We start from the raw sequence: 12,428 nt of genomic DNA, 5'->3' as shown, positions 1-12,428 counted from the left end.
TGAGGAAGGTGGACATCGTGGGACCCGGGCTTCTCCTTCTTGTTAGTCAATGTGCAGAACTCTGAGAAACACCGTCTGATCCATAAAACATTAAACTATTTTAGCTGAAAAACATAACACTGTTTTACACAGGCACATAATTTTTTTTGTAATAGAGAGTTAACAGTCATGTACGAAATGCCACATAAGCTATTTTCTGTTAAAAATCTATTAGAGAGGGCTTCCCAGATGGTTCAGTGGTAAAAAAATCCTCCTGTCAATGCAGGACACATCGGTTCAATCTGTGGTTCAGGAAGATCCCACATGTTGGAAAAGCAACTAACCCTGTGCGCTACAACTATTGCGTCTCTGCTCTAGAGCCCAAGATTGAGTGCACTCGCTGCAACTGCTGAAGCCTGAGCGCCCCAGAGCTGGTGCGCAGCAACAGGAAAAACCGCTGCAACGAGAAGCCCCTGCACTGCCTTGAAGAGTACCCCCGCTCCCTTGATGCAATTAGAGAAAGGCCTGGGCAGCAGCGAAGACCCAGCACACCCAAAAATAAATAAAAGACGCTTGCTCCTTGGAAGAAAAGCTATGACAAACTTAGACAGTGTATTAAAAAGCAGAGAAATCACTTTGCCAACAAAGGTCCATACAGTTAAAGCTATAGTTTTCCAGTAGTCAAGTGCGGATGTGAGAGTTGATGCATAAAGAAAGCTGAAAACCTAAGAATTGATGCTTTCGAACTATGGTGCTGGAAAAGACTCTTGATAGTCCCTTGGACTGCAAGGAGATCAAACGAGTCAATCCTAAAGAAAATCAACCCTGAATATTCATTGGAAGGACTGATGCTGAAGCTGAAGCTCCAACACTTTGGCCACCTGATGCGAAGAGCCGACTCATTGGAAAAGACCCTGATGCTAGGAAAGAATGAAAACAAAAGGAGAAGGGAGCAACAAAGGATGAGATGGTTGAATGACATCGCTGAATAGACATTAGTTTGAGTAATCTGTGGGAGATACTGAAGGACAGGGATGCCTGGAGTGCTTCAGTCCATGGGGTCACAAAGAGTCAGACACAACTTAGCAATTGAACAACAACAATAAAAAGAGAACATAACTTAAAAAAAGAATCTATTAGAGGGACATGTGTGGGTTACAGATTAAGTGAGAAGGCTGTGTGCAGCTATTTAAATTTGCAGCTCATGATTCATTTATGTGATTTATTACACTTTGTGCATGCTTAGTCACCTCTGACTCTTTGCCACCATTTGGACTGTAGCCCACCAGGCTCCTCTGTCCATGGAATTTTTCAGGCAAGAATACTGGAATGGGTTGCCATTTCCTTTTCCAGTGAATTTTCCTGCCCCAGGGATCAAATCTGCATCTCCAGTACCTTCTGCACTGCAGGCAGATTCTTTACAAGCTGAGCCAAATGGGGAACCCTGATTACTGATTAACCACCCTAATTACTCATTTATTCCATAATCCCCCCAAATTGAATATATGATTATTTCCTTGGTCTGAATGGGACAAATATTACAGCCTTGCAGCAATGATAGAATTTTACAAATAATTCATTAAAGACTCCACTTAACACATGTTCCCCAGCCAAAAATAAAACAAAACCAGTTGTGCACTTATAAACACCACCATCACATAGACCTCAGGAGTCTACCAAGTAGGAGATTTACCTTCTTCATTTTAAAACTCACCAGGGCCTGTGTCCTGAAGTTTTTAGAAGGTAGGCTATGAGGGTGTTTTTAATGAGGATAAAGTGAGAGAAATTCAGACAATATAACTGAGAAGAGAGAAGATGACAGGCTTCCTTGTCAGGAGCCGCGTTAGGCATTACTGACAAAATGGAGGCACGGCCCCCAGCCCCCTCTCCTCATTCCGCAGGCACAGACCCGGGATTAAGGAGTTAGGCCTTGTAATTCTGACTTGTCTTTTCCTCTCCTCGGCTGAGTTGACTGAAAAGGAATATTAAGGTGCTTATTGTTCTTGAGAAGAGAATGAGAAGGCACAAAGCCTTCTGCAGCTGTGCTCAGAAAATAATTCATAAAGTTAATCATTGACATTTGTTCAAGGGCTTTTACAAAAGAGTGCTCCAGGATGAGCACATAGGCTGTAGCTTGAGGCCATGGGAGGGATTGCTATTTGAAGCCTATTTGTGAGGAGAATGTTTATGGCAAAGGAGTTTGGATTGAACCTGGGTCTCCCACATTGTAGACAGATGCTTAACCATCTGAGCCACCAGGGAAGTCTGAATTTAGGGCTTAGAAATAATTAAAACAGTTAGAAGTTAAAGATTTAAGGAATGTTGTAAAGTCAGCATATTTTACTATAGCTTATAGAAGTTAGGGCAAAGACTAACAGAGTTTAGCCAAGAAAATGCACTGGTCATAGCAAACACCCTCTTCCAACAACACAAGAGAAGACTCTACACATGGACATCACCAGATGGTCAACACCAAAATCAGATTGATTATATTCTTTGCAGCCAAAGATGGAGAAGCTCTATACAGTCAACAAAAACAAGACCAGGAGCTGACTGTGGCTCAGATCATGAACTCCTTATTGCCAAGTTCAGACTGAAATTGAAGAAAGTAGGGAAAACCACTAGACCATGGAGGTATGACCTAAATCAAATCCCTTATTGTTATACAGTGGAAATGAGAAATAGATTTAAGGGCCTAGATCTGATAGATAGAGTGCCTGATGAACTATGGATGGAGGTTCATGACATTGTACAGGAGACAGGGATCAAGACCATCCCCATGGGAAAGAAATGCAAAAAAGCAAAATGGCTGTCTGGGGAGGCCTTACAAGTAGCTGTGAAAAGAAGAGAAGCAAAAAGCAAAGGAGAAAAGGAAAGATATAATCATCTGAGTGCAAAGTTCCAAAGAATAGCAAGAAGAGATAAGAAAGCCTTCCTCAGCAATCAATGCAAAGAAATAGAGGAAAACAACAGAATGGGAAAGACTAGAGATCTCTTCAAGAAAATTAGAGATACCAAGGGAACATTTCATGCAAAGATGGGCAGAAATGGTATGGACCTAACAGAAGAAGAAGATATTAAGAAAAGGTGGCAAGAATACACAGAAGAACTGTACAAAAAAAGATCTTCATGACCCAGATAATCACGATGGTGTGATCACTGACCTAAAGCCAGACATCCTGGAATGTGAAGTCAATTGGCCTTAGGAAGCATCACTATGAACAAAGCTAGTGGAGGTGATGGAATTCCAGTTGAGCTATTTCAAATCCTGAAAGATGATGCTGTGAAAGTGCTGCACTCAATATGCCAGCCAATTTGGAAAACTCAGCAGTGGCCACAGGACTGGAAAAGGTCAGTTTTCATTCCAATCCCAAAGAAAGGCAATGCCAAAGAATGCTCAAACTACCGCACAATTGCACTCATCTCACACGCTAGTAAAGTAATGCTAAAAATTCTCCAAGCCAGGCTTCAGCAATACGTGAACCGTGAACTTCCAGATGTTCAAGCTGGTTTTAGAAAAGGCAGAGGAACCAGAGGCCAAGTTGCCAACATCCACTGGATCATGGAAAAAGCAAGAGAGTTCCAGAAAAGCATCTATTTCTGCTTTATTGACTATGCCAAAGCCTTTGACTGTGTGGATCACAATAAACTGTGGAAAATTCTGAAAGAGATGGGAATACCAGACCACCTGACCTGCCTCTTGAGAAATCTGTATGCAGGTCAGGAAGCAACAGTTAGAACTGGACATGGAACAACAGACTGGTTCCAAATAGGAAAAGGAGTTCGTCAAGGCTGTATATTGTCACCTGCTTATTTAACTTATATGCAGAGGACATCATGAGAAACGCTGGGCTGGAAGAAGCACAAGCTGGAATCAAGATTGCTGGGAGAAATATCAATAACCTCAGATATGCAGATGACACCACCCTATTGGCAGAAAGTGAAGAGGAACTAAAAGCCTCTTGATGAATATGAAAGAGGAGAGTGAAAAAGTTGGCTTAAAGCTCAGCATTTAGAAAACGAAGATCATGGCATCTGGTCCCATCCCTTCATGGGAAATAGATGGGGAAACAGTGGAAACAGTGTCAGACTTTATTTTTTTGGGCTCCAAAATCACTGCAGAGGGTGACTGCAGCCATGAAATTAAAAGACGCTTACTCCTTGGAAGAAAAGTTATGACCAACCTAGATAGCATATTCAAAAGCAGAGACATTACTTTGCCAACAAAGGTCCGTCTAGTCAAGGCTATGGTTTTTCCTGTGGTCATGTATGGATGTGAAAGTTGGACTGTGAAGAAAGCTGAGCACCGAAGAATTGATGCCTTTGAACTGTGGTGTTGGAGAAGACTCTTGAGAGTCCCTTGGACTGCAAGGATATCCAACCAGTCCATTCTGAAGATCAGCCCTGGGATTTCTTTGGAAGGAATGATGCTAAAGCTGAAACTCCAGTACTTTGGCCACCTCATGCGAAGAGTTGACTCATTGGAAAAGACCCTGATGCTGGGAGGGATTGGGGGCAGGAGGAGAAGAGGATGACAGAGGATGAGATGGCTGGATGGCATCACTGACTCGAGTGAACTCCAGGAGTTGGTGATGGACAGGGAGGCCTGGCGTGCTGTGATTCATGGGGTCGCAAAGAGTCGGACACGACTGAGTGACTGAACTGAACTGATAGAAGTTAGGAATTTTTAGAGACACTATAGCTAGAAGCCTTTTTAAGAGATAGTGAGCTCACGATGTTAGGGGCAAACAGGATTTAGGAAGATAAGTAGTAAACTGAGGAATGTAGCATGAGTTACAATGTAATCACAAGTTAACTATAGGACACTTTAGAGGAGGTAGATAATAGATGATAAGACTGATTCTGAGAGAATCACTGAAGCAGGAACTCTGTTTGGAGAGCAACAGTGATTTATGGAGACAACAAAACTAGGTCATTGGAAACTGAATATATCAAACCTCTGACCTGATGCTTTTGTAAAATATAAAAGAGAATCATAAGCTTGAAATAAACAGGCAGTCCAAAAGAAAAATGAGAGGCTGCCTCATTTCTCTTGCTGACACCGTTCATCTTTTCAGGTTGAATCCCTGGTTGCTGGAGTTGGACTCCTGCACTTCGTGAATGAGGTGGAATAGCATGATGACATGTCTCTGGTTCCCTTAGTAATATATTTTTCTGTTTGAATATGCTTGTGCCTGTATGTCTATCTCTCTGCCTACCATCTATGTATATCTATCTACCTATTTAAAATTTACATGTATTAGGGAGCCTGACAATCTTGGCATCACTGAAGGTACTGATCATTGTGGCCCCTAAAGTCCTGCAGTACCTTGGAAGTAATAATGACTCATCATTTCTCCTGATCATAGAGGTCTGTGGAGATGAATCAATAAGAAATTTAGTGTCTCCATTCACAGAGAGTGGGGGTAAATTGTCTATAGTCTATCTAATAGCCTTTGGAACAGTTACCTGATTTTGTAATACATGCTTTCTAAGAACCTGAAACTTATCTGAAATTAAGAGCTACCTAAAAACTTGGATTTGTTTCAAGGACAGTGACTGTTGATACAGAGTGTTCAGGTGGGCAAACGGGACATACACATCTAAGATAAAGGCTTGGGATTCCATGATCTCAGCTCCTTGCTGGGAAGTGATTATCACTCCACCTGTAATTGAAGTAACAATGCCTGCAAAGAGAATAGAAGTTATCTGTGACAAACATTTGGACTTCTGTAAAGCACTGAAAGAGAATCACTAAAAATGACTAATACAGATATCCACCAGAAATGGCAGGAACAGGTGTGGGAGAATAATTCCAGTGGGATGTGAGGAAAGGACCCTGAGATCTGACAGTGAGAGAGGGGAGCCCATCAAGACTCAATCCAGGGACTTACCTGATGGTTCAGCAGCCAAGAAGTGGCCCAGGTTCAATACGTGATCAGAAAACTAGGTCCCACATGCCACAGCTAAGACCCCATGCAGCCAAACACATACGTACATACAGGATTCCTTATGAGTCTGAAGTCTTTGTTTTAACATATGATTCCTCCTCACAGGTACTCATTTTTCATAAACATTTTTAATGTGTAATTTCAATTCATACATACATGTCAACGTACAGACATATACATGTAAACATACAAAATTAACACATATATTTTTATTTTAAAACTCACCAGTTCATGTGTATATATGAATGTGTATGGTTACATGTATATACATGCACAAAAGTGTTAGTCCCTCAGTCATATCTGACTCTCTGTGACCCCATAAACTGTATTCTGCCCACTCCTTTTCCCTAGGCAAGAATATTGGAGTGAGTAGCCATTCTCTTCTCCAGGGTATCTTCCCAACCCAGGGATCGAACCCAGGTCTCCTCATTGCAGGCAGATTCTTTTCCATCTGAGCCATGAGGGAAGCCCATAGGTGTATATAAATATATATATATATATATATATATTTTTTTTTTTCCTTCCTCTCACTCAGAAAAAGAAAGATAACCTCACTTAACATTCTGCTACTCTTTACTAAACAGTATCAGTACTTTCTGGACCTGCAGCGATAGAGAGAATGCGGCACAAACTCATCCACAGCTGACAAGTGTCCCATCAAGAAGATACACCATAATTAATCCAATCAATTTCCCATTGATTGAAACAATTATATATTTTCCTCGTGTTATTTTTTCTTGATATTGACTCAAAGTCATGGGATGTAATGTACAGCATGGTGAGTATAATTAATAACAATGTATTGGGCTTCCCTGGTGGCACAGTGGTAAAGGTTCTGCCTGCCAATCCAGGCGGCCAGGGTTCGACCCCTGGTCCAGGAAGACTCATCATGCTGCCAAGCCTTTGCACCACAACTACTGAAACCTGTGCTCGGAAACAAGAGAAGCCACAGCAGTGAGAAACCTGTGCACCGAAACTAGAGAGTAGCCCCTGCTCACTGCGACTAGAGAAAGTCTATGTAAAGCAACAAAGACCCAGTGCAGCCAAAAAAAAAAAAGTATTGTGTATTTGAAAGTGCTTAGAGAGTAGGTCTTTTTTTTTTTTTTTTTTTTTTTTTTTTTTTTTTGAGAGTAGGTCTTAAACTTTCTTATTACAAGGAAAAAGTTGTGGGGACTTCTCTGGTGGTCCAGAGGTTAAGACACTGCCCTCCCAATGCAGGGGCCTGGGTTGGATCCCTGGTTAAGGAACTAGATCTCACACGCCACAACCAAGAGTTCGAATGCTGTAACTAAAGATCACACATGCCACAAGTAAGATCTGATGCAGCCAAATAAATAAATGAATAAAAAAAGAAAAAAATTGTAAACATATACCATGATATACATTAACTAGACATATTGTGATCTTTGTGCAATGCATTCAAATATAAAAAATCACAAGCTGGAATCAAGACTTCTGGGAGAAATATCAATAACCTTAGACATGCAGATGATATCACTCTAAGGTCAGAAAGTGAAGAGGAACTAAAGAGCCTCTATATGAGGGTGAAAGAGAAGCATGAAAAAGCTGGCTTGAAACTCAGCATTCAAAAAAACTAAGATCATGGATGGCACGAATCCCATCACTTCATGGCAAACAGAAGGGGAAGAAGTGGAAGCAGCGACCAATTTTATTTTCTTGGGGTCCAAAATCACTGTGGATGGTGACTGCCACCATGAAATTAAAAGATGCTTGCTCCCTGGAAGAAAAGCTATGACAAACCTAGACAGCATGTTAAAAAGCAGAGACATCATTTTGCCAACAAAGGCCCTTATAGTCAAAGCTATGGTTTTTCCAGGAGTCACATACAGATGTGAGAGCTGGACCACAAAGAAGGCTGAGCGCTGAAGAGCTGATGCTTTCAAATTGTGGTGCTTGAGAAGACTCTTAAGAATCCCTAGGACTGCCAGGAGATCAAACTAGTCAATCCTAAAGAAAACCAACCCTGAATACTCATTGGAAAGACTGATGCTTGAGTTGAAGCTCCAACACTTTGGCCACCCGATGCCAAGAGCTGACTCACTGGAAAAACCCTCATGCTGATAAAGACTGAAGGCAAAAGGAGAAGAGGTGGCAGAGGATGAGATGGTTAGCTAGCATCACCAAATTCAATGAACATGAATTTGAGCAAACTGTGGGAGATAGTGGAGGACAGAGGAGCCTGGCATGCTGTAGTCCATGAGATCACAAAAAGTTGGACACAATTTGGCGGCTGAGCAACAACAACAACAATGACAAATCTGGAATACATAAATCTCTAGAGACAGAATGCAGATTGTTGGTTGCCAGTGGGTAGGGTGGGTGTGAGAGTAATTGAGAGAAACTTTAATGGGTAAGAGGTTTTACTTTGGAGTGATGGAAGTGTTTTGAACTTTGTAGAGGTGGTTGTTGCACCACATTGTGCATGCACCTAAAGCCACTGAATCTGAAACCAAGTGGGACTCTGGGGCTCCCAGACACAGAGGCCTTTCTGTCCCCCATTTCTTGTAGGCAAGACTCCAGCCATTATGATGTTCACTGAGTTCCAAACGGTGGTTCCAAACAGTTGCTAATAAGGGAGGAGCAGCCAAGATTGAAGGCAACAGAAGAGGGTGGCAGAAGATAAGATGATTAGATAGCATCACTGACTCAATGGACATCAGCAAACTCTGGGAGATAGTGAAGGACAGCAGAGCCTGGGGTGCTGCAGTCCATGGAGTCGAAGAGAGTTGGACAGAACTTAGTGACTGAAAAACAACAGCCAAGAAATCACCTGAGGCAAGATTAAGGGGATCAGAGAAGCTCATCAAGATTAGGAGAAGGTAGAGTCAGGGAGTGTGGGATGGACATGTATACCTGTATTTAAAATGGAGAACCAACAAGGATCTACTGTAGAGCACAGGGAACTCTGCTCCGTGTTATGAGGCAGCCTGGATGGGAGGGGAGTTTGGGATAGAATGGATACATGTATATGAATGACTAAGTCCTTTAACTGCTCACCAGAAACTGTCACAACATAGTTAATTGGCTATCAGTTCAGTTCAGTCGCTCAGTCATTTGCAACTCTTTGCGACCCCATGGACTGCAGCGCGCGAGGCTTCCCTGTCCATCACCAACTCCCGAAGGAGTTTGCTAAAAACTCATGTCCGTAGAGTCAGTGATGCCATCCAACCATCTCATCCTCTGTCACCCCCTTCTCCTCCTGCCTCCAATCTTTCCCAGCATCAGGGTCTTTTCCAATGAGTCATTAAAATATATATATGGGATCTAGAAAAATGTACAGGTGAATGTATCTGCAGGGCAGGAATAGAGAAGCAGATGTAGAAAACAGACTTGTGGACACAGCAGGGGAAGGAGAGGGTGGGACAAATTGAGAGAGAACTGAAACATATACATTATCATATGTAAAACGGATAGCCAGTGAGAAGTTGCTGTATAAGACAGGGATCTCAGCCCGGTGCTCCATGCAGCTTAGAGGGGTGAGGTGGGATGGGGGATGGGAGGAAGGCTCAAGAAGGAGGGGATATATGTATACTTATGGATGATCCAAGTCCTTGTACAGCAAAAACCAACACAACATTGTAAAGCCATTATCCTCCAATTAAAAAAAAATTGTCTCTTGATAATCTCTCCACCTGAGACCCTGCCCACACTCTAGTTTTGTCAAAGAGCCCAACTTGATTCACCGTTGGAAAAACCCTCATCAAGTTCTCTGGAGTTGAGACACATAGTTTTTCGAGAAAGAAGCCTATCCTTTTCTAATTCACCCAGAACTCTGTCTCCGGGATTTGTTTTGACATCTGTGTATTTGTTAATTTGGTAATAAACTGTTTATTTTAGAAAGGTTAATTTAATATTATGTGAATTTTACCTCGATAAATTACCAAAAAAATTAGGAGATGCCTTGTGATAACCTATATGCCTCTTTTGTTCTCAAAAATGTGATAATCTGGTAACATTCGTGTGCGCTTGGGTGTTATGTGGCTCAGTCATGTTGGGCTCTTTGAGACCCTATGAACTGTAAGCCCACCAGGCCCCTTGGTTCATGAGATTCTCCAGGCAACAATACTGGAGTGGGTCACCATTTCCTTTCCCAGGGGATCGACCCCATGCCTCTTACTTCTCCTGTAGTGCCAAGCAGGTCCTTTACCACTGCTGCCGCAGTAATTCACTGGATGTTAAAGTCATTTCATGGAGATGATTTTTCTTCCTCTGGTTTGCAACTTGCACACTGGGCTGATTTCCATCACTTATCTTGCTGTGCTGGGTAGTGAATCCATTTGAATTTATAAATCCTAAAATTTTGAAAAAGTTATTTAATCTTTTAAAAAATTTTTCTTTTTTATATCGGGTTCACTTCAGCTTCTCTAGTGGCTCAGACCAAAAAGAATCTGCCTGCCATGCAGAAGGTTTCCATCTCTGGGTTGGGAAGATCCCCTGCAGAAGGAAATGGCAACCCACTCCAGTATGCTTGCCTGGGGAATTCCATGGATAGAGGAGCCTGGTGGGCTACAGTTCAGTGGGATCGCAAAAGAGTCGGACATGACCGAGTGACTCAGCATATATACAAGTATGTCTAGAACAATCCTACTTATTTATTTTACTTTTTGGCCACACCACACAGCATTTTAGTTCCTCAATTAGGCATTGAACCCAAACTCCCTGTGGTGGAAGCCCGGAGCCCTAACCTCTGGACTACAAGGGATTTCCCCTACGAATCCTGCATTTTGAAAAGCAATGAAAAATATGAAGTAAACAACACTTTCAACACTCAAAAAATGAAGATCATGGCATCTGGTCCCATTAAATCATGGTAAGTAGATGGGGAAACTATGGAAATGGTGATAGACTTTATTTTCTTGGGCTCCAAAATCACTGCAGATGGTGACTGCAGCCATGAAATTGAAAGACGCTTACTCCTTGGAAGAAAAGCGATGACCAATCTAGACAGTATATTAAAAAGCAGAGACATTACTTTGCCAACAAAGGTCCATCTAGTCATAGCTATGGTTTTCCCAGTAGTCATGTATGGATGTGAGAGTTGGACCATAAAGAAAGCTGAGAGGCAAAGAGTTGATGCTTTTGAACTGTGGTGGTGAAGACTCTTGAGAGTCCCTTGGACTGCAAGGAGATCCAACCAGTCCTAAAGGAGATCAGTCCTGAGTATTCATTGGAAGGACTGATGCTGAAGCCTAAGCTCCAAAACTTTGGCCACCTTATGTGAAGAACTGACTCACTGAAAAAGACCCTGATGCTGGGAAAGATTGAAGGCAGGAGGAGAAGGGGATGACAGAGGATGAGATGGTTGGATGGCATCACTGACTCTATGGACATGAGTTTGAACAAGCTCCAGGAGTTGGTGATGGACAGGGAAGCCTGGTATGCTGCAGTCCATTGGGTCTAAAAGAGTTGGACAACTGAGCGACTGAACTGAAATGAACTGAAACAACTCTTAAATGATAGAAACTAAAAGCAAATAAAGTGTATTTTTCTTGAGTGAAGATACATTCTTCAATCAAAAGAGCACTAATTTTTATTAAAGATATGTTTTTCAAACCTTCTCTAATGAATATTTTCAAATATATATGACATTACATAGAATAAAAAGATGCAGGCTCAACAACTGATTATCAGTGCAAGAGCATCAAGCCTGTCCATATAAGATGGTCCTCTCTATTTCTCCTGAATTATTTCACAGCAAATGTCAAATGTATAATTTCATGCACACACAATTCAGTCTGTATCTTCAAAACATAGATATCATTTGACTATGAGAACTGAATATTTTTATCACACATGCACAAGATGTATAATTCACACTTATTAAATATTCAGAAAGGATACAGGTTTTCTAATTACTACATACACATTTTATACTAGATTTTCTTTTAAAAGTGTCCAAACAGATTAGAGTACCCACAGATTATAATTCCAATTGTTCTTATGAAGAAAAACCAGATCATTTGTTAAGGTAACTTCCCATCATCTATTAGTTTTTGGCATTCCAGTGAGATTCTTTCTCTTACCCTTCTAAAATTTTTCCAGTAAATGTGCATTTACACTAGAAATTTGATGAAATTCAAGTTCATTTTATTTTCAAGGATAGTTCAGAAGCAGTGCCATATACTTTCTTGCTAGAGAAATTAAAATATATTTGTATATTATCAATTTATACATGGATATGTGTATATGTGCATGTGCTCAGTTATGTCTGACTCTGCAACCCCATGGACTGTAGTTCTCCAGGCTCCTCTATCCATGGGATTTCCCTGGCAAGAATACTGGAGTGGATTGCCACTTCTTACTCCAGGGGATCTTCCCATCCCAGGGATCAAACTCTGTGCCTCCTACATAAGTGTATATATAAAGCATAACATATGCTACATGGGAAAAACTACAGTTGAGACAGTATGTAACAAAAGATGAGTGAACCTGAAGGTGTAGGCATGGAAAATATGAGAAAAGAAGCACAGAAAGGGA

Source organism: Bubalus kerabau, chromosome 17 (assembly GCF_029407905.1).
Source record: "Bubalus kerabau isolate K-KA32 ecotype Philippines breed swamp buffalo chromosome 17, PCC_UOA_SB_1v2, whole genome shotgun sequence".
Lineage (NCBI taxonomy): Eukaryota > Metazoa > Chordata > Mammalia > Artiodactyla > Bovidae > Bubalus > Bubalus kerabau.
Note: the sequence above shows the minus strand (reverse complement) of the source record.